The sequence below is a fragment of the Azolla caroliniana genome, unplaced genomic scaffold (assembly GCF_043228905.1).
Source record: "Azolla caroliniana isolate FFs.n. ecotype wild unplaced genomic scaffold, voAzoCaro1.0.p SCAF_4, whole genome shotgun sequence".
Lineage (NCBI taxonomy): Eukaryota > Viridiplantae > Streptophyta > Polypodiopsida > Salviniales > Salviniaceae > Azolla > Azolla caroliniana.
The window spans coordinates 24,788,883-24,800,564 of record NW_028230439.1 but is presented as its reverse complement, the minus strand read 5'-3'; the positions used below and the strand labels follow the sequence as shown (position 1 = coordinate 24,800,564).

Below are 11,682 nucleotides of genomic sequence, written 5' to 3'. Positions count from 1 at the left end.
TGGAGGTGCTGATTTGAACAATTCAAAATTGTAAGGCTACATGGGAGGGCATATGAAAACCATCATTAGACTTCACTAGGGTGGTAGGCTTTTTGTAGCCCATCCTATGCTCTTATTTATGTTTCTCACTTATCTTTTTGCTAATTACATTGATGTCCAACATATTTGGGTGTTTATCTTGTTCCATCAGAGGGAAGTTTTGTGATTGTCTATTGGAATATGTTGTTTATCATATTCCCATTAATGTTTGTAATGTTACCATGGTTCCACAGTCATGCTATGTTTTGGGGCTGTACAATGGTTTACACGTGAAGAATTTACATCCATATTTAGTGTTAGCAAAAAGTGTATCATCTGTAAGTGGCAAACGTTTTTGAGGGATTTTTATTAGTTTTTCCGCTGAAGAGCTTGAGATATAGATATGTTATAAATGAGAATGGCATGTGGTTGTAGATGGTTGATTGTTAAAGCTATTCATAGTGTAATCACACATATGCATCAATGTGTATCAAGGAAAAAATAACATCTTTGCACTCTAAATATTTAGGCTTATATTTTCCACAAAATATGTGTGGTAAAGGAATTGCATTCTTGATACAATACTTCAACCAGCTTTGAATATCGGATCTAGAAGTGCACATCAAGATAAACTAAATTCAAATGAGCATTTTGTTAAGGTTTGGTTCTCAACAATGATTAGTCATGAATGGAACTGGATATTTAGGGAATGCTTGTTATGCATAAATGAGGAAACACTTACTGATTTCAACCTTTAGTTAGTTTTTGTGGAAACATTGGAAGGAAATATATCAATTTACATGCAAACACTTGTGCGTGTGAAGACATCTAGCCAAAATTGTGCATCCTACATAATTTGGGATCATAGTAAATAATTTATAATTCAGACATGTTTGCAATACTTATTACATTTGGTTCGAATTCTCCCTACGGAGCATTTTATGATTACTTGTTATTGAAACAAACATAAAAGGGCAAATACGCTCTCCTCTTCACATGTTTTTAGTAGTTGTGATGGATAACCCTATGTATGATGGAATCTTTGTGGATTTTTTTTCCATCTTAGAGTGAGGGTTTCTCGCATGTAAGTAAATGTATACTATACATATTAAAAAGAAAGAAAGAAAGAAAAGTTGTACATACATAGTTGAGAAAGTACATACCAAGTCTCATGTAAGTGTATACTCCTCTTTCTTATGAGGCCATTGTTATAATTTCAATGCAAGGGTATTATAAGGATGCATATTAATGCAAGTGATGCATACATAAGCTGTGTGGTTAAGATAAACATATGTTTCCCTTGTTGCTGATAGATACTTCATGGGTTGATGACACATGTTATAGGTCCATATACATTTGTCCCGATACCTAGAATAATCAATTTCCTAACTACTCTACTCTAACCCATTAAAACTACCTAGAGAATTGGTCTATAAGGTTAGACCTATAACAGGGAGGGAGGAGGAAGTCGATGAATTCGCCGATATTTTTCCTAGTCCAAATGTAGATCTTAAATTGTTACCAAATCGATACGCATGCCTTGAGTGGATGGCTAGGGTTTCAATGTCATCGATGAAAGAAGCCATGGGAATGTGGGGGGAGCCCAATAGGGAGGGTGTCTTTGTGTGTATGTGGGATGTACAATGATTAGTTTTGTTCCTAATGTATTTTTTGCTTCTCTAATTAGAAAACAAAAAATGGAGTAATTAGGAGGCGATTTAGAAGGCAAATAATAGTAATCAAGAAAAAAAGCGTTATTAATTGAATTATAAATAACAACAACAATAATAATAATGATAACCGTCGGAGATGTGAAGGGTCTCTGTTTCTCCCTCTCCCTCTCTCTCTCTCTCTACTTGGAATTGAAGGTGCTAAAATAAATAAATAAATAAGTAAATAAACAAATAAGTGAATAAATGGGGGAGAAAAATGGAAGCAGCTAAAATTGGAGGAAGAGCAGAAGCAAAATGAGTGTGTGTGTGTAGAGAGAGAGTCCATTGAATTAATTAGGCACTAGTAGTAGTAGTAGTAGTAGTATGTAGTCACATTCTTCTGTAACTGCCATTTTCTTCTCTCTTTCTTTTATTTATTTATTTTCCTTTTCCTCTCTCTTCCAATTCTTCTTCCCTTCCCTTTCTTTCCCCTGCCCCTCTCTAAATTCTTGCAGACATCTTTCCCAATTCCCTTCTCTCTCTCTTCTCTTCTCTTCTCTTCTTTCCTTTTCCTTTTCCTTCTTTTCTGCAGCATTCTTTTACCTGATTTTGTTCCTTTCTTCCGGGGAGGTGGGGTCGCATGTGCCCGGCTCTCCACCTGATTCATATTTCTGTCTCTTTCCATCATCCATTCACTTCATTAATTGTTTGCTGCGCATTAAAAAAACAGAGCACACCACCTATATATGTATATATATGCATTTATATGGGTATATACATACATACATACATACATATATACAATCTTGATGTGATCCTCAGGAATTTGAAGCAGCAATGTGGGCTTCCATCCCAACTTTGGATTCCATCACCATCACCGTCACTTTCATCATCATCATCATCGCTTGGATTTCCATACCGGATTTTGAATTGAATTGATTCCTCAATCAATCCCCATTTGGAATCTCTGATTTGGTCATGCATTTTCATCCTGCCATTTTTCCTTGTTTCTGATTCGGTTGCACCACAAGCGATCCCAATCGATCAAACATGGTGAATTTTCTTTTCCGATCGGTTTCGTTTCGATCGAAAATAACCTGATCATCTTTAGGTTGTGATTCGGGCGACATCTGATGGAATCATTGGACTCCGGTCGACAATTGGGATCTTCTGGATAGATTAGATTATCGGGGACAGGTCGGGATACGGAATTGGTTTTTTTGGGGGGGGGTTGGGGGGGGAAGAGAATTCCGATAATCAACGAGCATTATACTAGATTGTGGATCGGGGGTTATTTTTCGGTGGCATTGTTAATAATTCTTACAAGAAGGAATGGCGGCGAAAGGTGGTGCCGGGGGGCCGGAGGCGGAGGAGGTGCCGGTGTTACTACGGAAGGGGCCATGGATGCCGGAGGAAGACGAGATCCTGGTGGACTATGTGAACCAATACGGGCCACGTGACTGGAGCTCCATCCGCTCCAAAGGCCTCCTCCCCCGAACCGGAAAATCTTGCCGCCTCCGATGGGTTAACAAGCTCAAACCCGACCTCAAGAGGTAATGCACTTCACTTCATTCATGCTAGACTCTCTCTCACTCACACATACACACACATTATTTGAAATTCAAATCAGGTCACTCTCATCTCATCTCCAAATTATTAAGAGAAACTACATAGGTAGTTCATTAGAAAGAACAACATGCAATTAATGCACAAAGAACATGGATATGTGATATGGGTCCATTCTCATGCAAGGTCTATACATACCTCTTGAAATCATAATATGTGTTTCATGTGGGCTGTAACCTTTCTAATTGTCACTTTTGTGTCATTGTAGTGGTTGCAAGTTTTCTCCGGAAGAAGAAAAGTTGGTCGTGGAGATGCAAGCCAAGTTGGGCAATAAGTGGGCCAAGATTGCCTCGTACTTACCGGGGAGAACCGACAACGATGTGAAGAACTTTTGGAGCACGCGTCAGAAGAGGTTGCTTCGTGCCTTGCAACGCCCCAAGGGTACCGATTCTACAAGTTGTAATGGCGGTACTATGTATGGTTCGGATGGTATGGATCACATTGATCATCTTGGAAACGCACATTGCTTCAACGACTTTGCGTTCCAGGTACATTAGCTCAATCACCTCTATTCGTTTAACAATATCCTTAAGTCACGATTGAGAGTTTTACAATCATGGTTGACATTATCATATGTGATTAAGAAGGGATAGTGTTGGGTCAATACAAAGATACACGAGGAAGTTAACAAAATCATTACTTCTCAAAGAAAGAGGTCAAGTTGAAGTTTAACATATGTACTCAATGATAATATACACTATCGGTTGAGCCTGGTCAAGGTCCCAAGGACCATGTTTAGCCTTCTATGGTATCATGGCAAACACATTGCATACAATACATTGACAACAATAAATCGCCTTTGGAAAATACTTAATTTGTTGTCCCTCCACCAAAATTTTCATTTATTTTTATCTTATGAAAAGGAGTGGAAGAGCCACAAGTTCCACAAACTTCTCACTTGATACTCTAGCCAAGCTCCATTTTAAGAAACATTTTCCACTCACAATATTGGAATCAACTAAGTATGCTTGTCAAAGCTTTTTGGCTGGAAGATGCATCTCCTTGTCTACAACCACATACCGTCAAAGAGCTTAAGTACCAAAGGCCATCCTTGCCAACAAGAAGTCAATGCTATGTTATTGTCCAATACATTCAAGAAGATGTGGCCTTGATCATCCTTCCGTGTCGAAGATTGCAATCATCATTACTAATCTAGTATAGGAATAATTGACCGTAAACAATGCACCTTGAAGATGGTAGTTTATGGTTCATACAAAGTTGTGTCATGATGACACAATGTGCATTTTCATTGACACGTGTACACAAACATGACCAGTGATCCTTGATGAGTGCTTCATTGGGCATGGAAACATGGAGTTAGTCTCCCCTCTTAGAGTCAATATGCCTCACTACATTGTAAATTTGTATTTATACCACTCACATATGAAACATGCTTTCCCTACTTTTGTCTTAGTTTTAGTTAGGAAAGAAAGGTGTATACACATTGAGACATTAATGATCAAATGAAAGCAAAATAAATCATGATATGCCATAGGAATCTCCTTAACTATCATATTTGCACCATTCAAATATGAAACATGGATTCCCTATATTGTGTAAGAACACCTTGCACAACACAAATCAAAGCGAAGAAGATAAATGAAGATCATGCAGTTTGGACTTCTTGTTGAATTGACGACGATCAATCATAATGCCATGTTACCCATGTAAAGCGCCGAGCTCGATGGAGATGACAATACCAATTTATCACAATTGACCAATTTAGGAAAGTAATCAATGATAAATGTAATCCATATGTCTCACAAACATGATATGCTTAATATGTGTTTAAAAGCAAATTGCTAATATAAAGTTGAAATTTGGGAAATCTCTAGTTAATTACATGTTTAAGATGCTAAAATTTCAATGAACAGAAATAAATATTAATCGCATTGAACAAGATAAAATCAAGTGTGCAAATATCGTAACATTTCAAGTGTTCACCCTACAACTTGGGGGGCATTCTCACAAATATTTGGTATCATCATGGGGTTTTCGTGCAAATGTTTGTAATCTAGTTGATACTCTAGGGGCATTACGTGGGAATATCCAAAACATATAGGGGAATAAAGTCTTAGCCCATACATACTCTAAAGCTTTTAAGGGCAGCGTTTTGGTAAAATATGGAAAACTTAAGGTGGTGGTTTGTTAATGTTGTCCTCATTAATCGCAATTACAACATGGGTGAGAGTGTCTTAATCTCACATGTGTTAATTACAAGTTTAAATGCTTAATCAGGTTCACACTAGCCCAACTCGAGGATACACCAATAATAATAACAACAACAACAACAATGAAGTAGACCAACTCTACATACGAGGCCAACCGGTGTCGGACCTTCGCCGCCTCCGACACCCCGGTGGTGGTTACAACATCATGAATAACAACATCGCCAACAATAAGCCTGCCACGTTGTCGACTGCCCATGGAAACAACACATTGGCTTGCTCAGATCACCACCACCATCACCACCACCACCACAACCACAATGACCTCTTCATGGTTAAGCTCAATGACCTGGTACCCAATGAGGCTGTCCAAGGCGCGGCTTTCATGGACACTTCCTCAACGTTCCAGCATGACAACAATTCCTCGACTTCCTCCCCAATGGATCACAACAATGGCGATAGTAGTAGCAGTAGCAAGTGCGCAGCAGCCGCTGCCGCTGCCGCAATGGTGTCGAAGAGCTTGAGGTCGGTGAAGAACAGGAGGCCGAGGTATACGAGGCCGAGGATCGATAACAACAACAACAACAACAACAACGATAGTGCAGGTATGGGCATTGGCATGGGCATGGGGCAGTTCGATCGGAACAACAATAGTGGTAGCCACATTGTGGATCAGAAGAGCTCACTGGACCATATGCAATTGCTCCACCTCAATGGCGATCGTCCGAGTGGAGGAGGTGAGGTCGGGGCCGAGAGCGAGAATAACATCCAGCACTTGATGTTCCGGCAGCACGATTTGTACGGGGGCGAGCTGCCGACCGGATCGGGCTGTGCGGTGTCCGCGTCCGACTACCTCTCCGACTTCCTCATGATGCATTATGACAGCTGCTGCTCCACGGTCCCGACAACCGCGTCGACTAGCTCGACGGGAGGGAGACCCGACAGCCCCCTAGTGGGCTTCTGTCCCCCGCCCGGCATTGGGATTGGGCCTGGGCCTGACGACAACCTCGTGGGTTGCTTCGCCGCGCTTAGCCAGTGGGACAAGCTCCCCTTGCTCACATCTTCTTTGATCAGCAGTTCAGATGTCCACCATGACACTTCAACCACACTAGGGGGTGCTCCATGTGACACCAACAATACTACTACTACCAATGACACTAACACTACTACTACTAGTGCTTTGTTGCACATGAACATGAACATCAAAGAAGAGGTCATGGACTCTATCACGACTACATCTTGCACGCCCGATAGTGTCCTCGTGAGCTTCCCTAGCGATGTCTTTGACTCCCTTGAGCCCCTTAGCCCTTCCTCCTCTGAATGGTGGCAAAGATAGTATTGAACTTAAGAAGCTTGTGTAATAGTTCCATTCCGAAGCTAGGTCCACATCAAATTGTCGTCGTCATCTTCATCATCATTGTCAACAACCTTGTCATTGACATCATCATCATCAACATCATTATTCCTAGTATTGTCTTAATAAATTTCTCTTGTATGTAATACACACACACACACACACACACACACATCCATATCCATCCATCACAAGTGACCATCTTCCATGATGATCGATTGATCGACATTCAAGGCGCTAAAGGTCATAGAATAAGAATAACGTAGTCACTTCCAACAAAATGTGTATTAAATTGCTATGGCACCTTCTCTTGGTTAATGCTAAGCAATTACATCGCTGGGTTGGTAAGTGTGGTTGTCATTTTGCACTTGAGTTTTTTGTTTCTTTTAACGACAACGATAACAACATTGACAAATCGATGGCGTATCAAGGTGTAATATTACCTTCTTGTAAGTCATCTTTAGAATGCAATGTATTTCTTTTATAGCATGAAGTATTGTGTCTTTGGTTGAAATTCTATGCAATATTTACTTTTTGAATGAATCAACTCAAAGTGATGGTGATTATAATGTCCACACGAACCTAAGTTTGAGTACGTTGCACTCTAAATCGTTTTCATTTTGTTACTTTTGATCTTGTATGTATTTACTTCAACAAATGTTTAGAAAAAGAGGCCATCAACATCAATGCTTTGTTAATTCTTGTTTTTAATTATCTTCCAAGTTTCTTGCTACGACCATCTATTTGGTACAATGAGCTCATATTGCAAATAGGGTTCTTGAACTTCATGATTGCTTCTCAATTAAGTTTGCATGCTACATTCAACTCATAATAGTAACATTGTGCTTATTTATTACCATCCATTGACAAGTTAATATGCAATCATAGTGGTCACACCCAATAAAATCATTTGGGAAGTTTATCTTCCCAACATATGATAATGCTATTTTCTAATTTGTGATACATAATCAATAATATTCATCTATACATTTACAACAAAAAATTTCATTGGTATGTTCTGGATTTTGACTTCACCTGCACTATAGTTAATATTATGCTTAGCATAGGCAAATAAACCTCTCTACAAGGATTAAACTCTTGTCCACAATGCATAGTTACTTAGGGTGAGGAGAGCCTCAAATATATGTGTTTATTCAAAATCTTACTTTCATAGCCACATGATATATTGTACATTGGGGGTTTAGATTCAAGTGATTGCACCCTTTGATTGACTCTAGACTAGGCGAGCCACAAAGATTGCCTTGTCCACCATTTTCCTTGTAGATATAGAGTAGCCATTATTGTCATCAAAGCACAATGCTTGACATTGTGCAACTAGTCGATCTCCTTGGTGAAGTAGTTGAGTTATGCATGTCAAGTCCTTCACATGTGGAACACCATATGTTCTCTCTTACTGCATAACATTTTGGTGTCTACACATATGTGCAATGTAACCTATATTGTGGGTGGCTCCATCCCACATGAGTTTGCGTTTATGGTGTGATTTGGATTCTCATCATTGATCTCCAAGATCATGACTAACCAACAAGCTTATGAGAATTATCTACATGAACAAGCTATGAAGGATCGCACAATTCACAACTTATAAACGTTTTCACGAGTTTATCATCCATCAACTTGTCACCAAATTTGTATCAATTGTGCAATTTATTTTAGTTCATTGGATATAATCCCATGTAATGCTTACCTTGCGTCTTGTTTGAGTAAGAAGAGTTGGATGATGGGTGTTACGGGCATGACCATTTAATATCCCGTGGTGAGAATTTACCGTAGTATTCTATACACGTGGATAAGTGTGAGGGTTAAACAAGAGTGTAAAGAAGGGGAGGATTACTTTTAATCCTCGGGATTGAGACAACCCATTAGGTCAAGTGTGAACTTGCTTGGGGGCCTTGGGTATCACTATAAATAAGAGGCCTAACTACCCTCATTTGATCATCTTTTGACTACATCGAGACTCTGCTCTTGTGGTGGGTCAACTCTTGTAGCGAGCGCGCCAGCACCAGGTACGACTCGACGCCACAACGGTGGTATGGGACGCCGATTGAGGCTCGAGTCCGTCTTGATCCCTTCGCTCGGGGGTGGTCGGGTGGATCGACACCCTTCTTTCTCTTTCTCCTTTCTATCTATCATTTGTTTATCCTTATCTTAAGCTTACTTTAGTACTTAGATCTCTAATATTTGGTATCAGATTTATGTACTAATGTTTCTTTGTTTTTCATTTGTCATTTGATTGATGGTGATCGATCGATGTGCGGTCGGCCTTGATCCAGACAACGATCAACAAAGAACTTCGGTAACTCTTTCCATAATTTTTTTTCTATTCTCTCTTCTCCCATCTAATCATGTGTTTAGTTTATATGTCATTTTTTTTCATTAAGTCAATGATGTTGTAGTGGTCTTTAATTGATTATCTAAAACGTTTACATATGTGCACGAGGTCAATACCTCGTTTGACATATTAATAATATGTGATGAGTGTCGTATGCGTACAAGGTTAATACCTCAATTACGTATTACGTTCACGAACATATGTTACGTTTGCGTATGAGTTTAATACCTTGATTTGTTGTAAACGATATGCGGTTGGTCTCGTATGCGTAAGAGGTGAATACCTCAATTGCGTATTACGATGATCTCTTATTTGTGGATGTTTCGTGTGCGTAGAGGTATATACCTCGATTATGTATCTCGATCACATCATTTGTGGCTATTTAATATAACGATATGTTTAATATAGGCATATGTGGTCACATATATACGTATTTGATCGTATATATATGATAAGTAAACATATGTGTATATTCGTTATTACGTGATTATATCGAAAGTTGTCCTTGTCGGGAAAAGGATGTTGGTGGCTGTCCTCACATTTTTGTGAGAATGGCGTTGTCACCATCCCTTTTTCAACAATTTTTTATTGTTGATAACCCCGTTGATGACCTCGATTTCGTTACGTAAAGAAACGCCAATAGCCATAATGATGTTGAGTACGTAGGGCTTGACCCACTTCAAGTGAGGTCGCTCCAATGACGCACGTATCCAACATCCCTCCCTCGTTACATGGATACGATGCCACCATGAGCTCGTTCTTACGAGAGGCATTCGTAATGACGTGACCATGTGATGGTCCACGTGAGCCTACTACGAAACGAGGGCTCATTTGGTTTGACCATTAGGTTGCACTTTGGCGTATGCCATCGTAATTACGAGACTTGAGGTTAGGTAACGTACTAACATAGTTTTGGTAAATGAGGGCGAAATAAGGACCCTTGACATATATGTTCTTTTAAAAAAAACATATATGATCAATTGCCTCACATATCTCTTATACGCATCAAACATTAAGCATTCGAGAAGAGCAACTTACTTGGTTGGCTCAAGTGTTTAATGTATTTGTTCTCGAGGTCTCGAGTTCAAATATGACCAAGACCATACAATATCCTTGATACATATGACTATAACACATGTTTAAACTTAAGGTCTAAGTGCACCTCGGGGTCCTCGTAATAGGACTTAAAGAGCCGAAACCACATATGTGGGCACCGAAACATAGTTTATTGTTAACATTTTTTTCGTGTATAAACTATTCATGACGCGAACATACATGGTTGAGCCTCGGGGAGCCACCATGAAAAAATCGATATAGAGATCAGGGAAAGACATTTATTTGTCACCCCCATGGTTTTTAAAACACCTTTGTGTTACCATAGTAACCTGATCTTGAACCTCATCTCATACGTCTAGAGGGGTATTAATGTGAGATCATGATATCGATTAATGTTTGCCCATGATATGTTTACATCACGACATGATGTTATGACTATCTCTCTGACCTTATCCTATTTCTTTTCCAGAAATAATCTTTAATGGCTCCAATTAACGACCCGATGTCATCCGCTCAAGCGGAAGGAACTCAAGGGAATCCTCCTGGACAAATGTCCACTGAGATGTATTTGGCACAAATAACCCAATACCTTAGTTTCACTGCTCAACAGATGACCGAACTTCGGCAATCTCAAAGTGCTCTCGAGGCACGTGTCATTAGTCTACAATGTGAGACTAATAGACCTAATGAGCGACAAGGTGAACCATCATTTGTCGTTAAGCCATTTACGGGAGACAAAAAGGAAAGAACCGAAGAAGCAATCTGCACATGGCTGGGACGATGGGAGTCTCATTTTGAGCTCTATCCCACGCCAGATAGTACGAAGATTGCATATGTCGGCCGAGAACTCGGGGGTAAGGCCGCCGCCTGGTGGCGTGGGCTCCGTACTATGGGGAAATTGCCCGATACCTGGACAGATTTTGTCACGGTTTTTAAGGGCCAATTTCTGCAACCTCCCTCTCGAACCGAGGCAACACAAGCTTTAATGAACCTCTCTAGCAGGAAATTTTCCTCGCTAGAAGACTATGTTCACCATGCTAGAACCCAAATCCAAAAATCGGGTTTAGAAGGGGACAATTGGTTGATAGCTTGTTTTGTCAATGGCATCCCCAATTCAGACTATCACTGGATAGTGCACGATAAGGATCCAAAATCCTTCGAAGAGGCCGTTGAAATAGTTATTCGCTATCAATGCACTTCGAAGAAGGACCATAACAAACCCAACGAAGCGCCCGGGACTACGCAGTCGCAATTTGTTGGGAAACGCAAGACACCCAACGAATTCCTAGATCGCGATTGTAAGCGACAACATCCTTTTTGTGTATTCTGCAAAAAGAAGGGTCATACAAAAGATCAATGTCGAAAGCTCCAACGGAAAGAGCACGACAACAAAGCTAAAGTTGCAGACCATAAAGGTCAGATTCCTAATGTCCTTCAGGTCTATACACATCATTT

At 40.0% G+C, this 11,682-nt stretch overlaps 1 pseudogene; it reads left to right on the top strand.

The window, feature by feature from the left end:
* Nucleotides 1-260: 260 nt before the first annotated feature.
* LOC147865585 (uncharacterized) lies at nt 261-6,800 on the top strand (annotated as a pseudogene).
* Nucleotides 6,801-11,682: the final 4,882 nt, after the last annotated feature.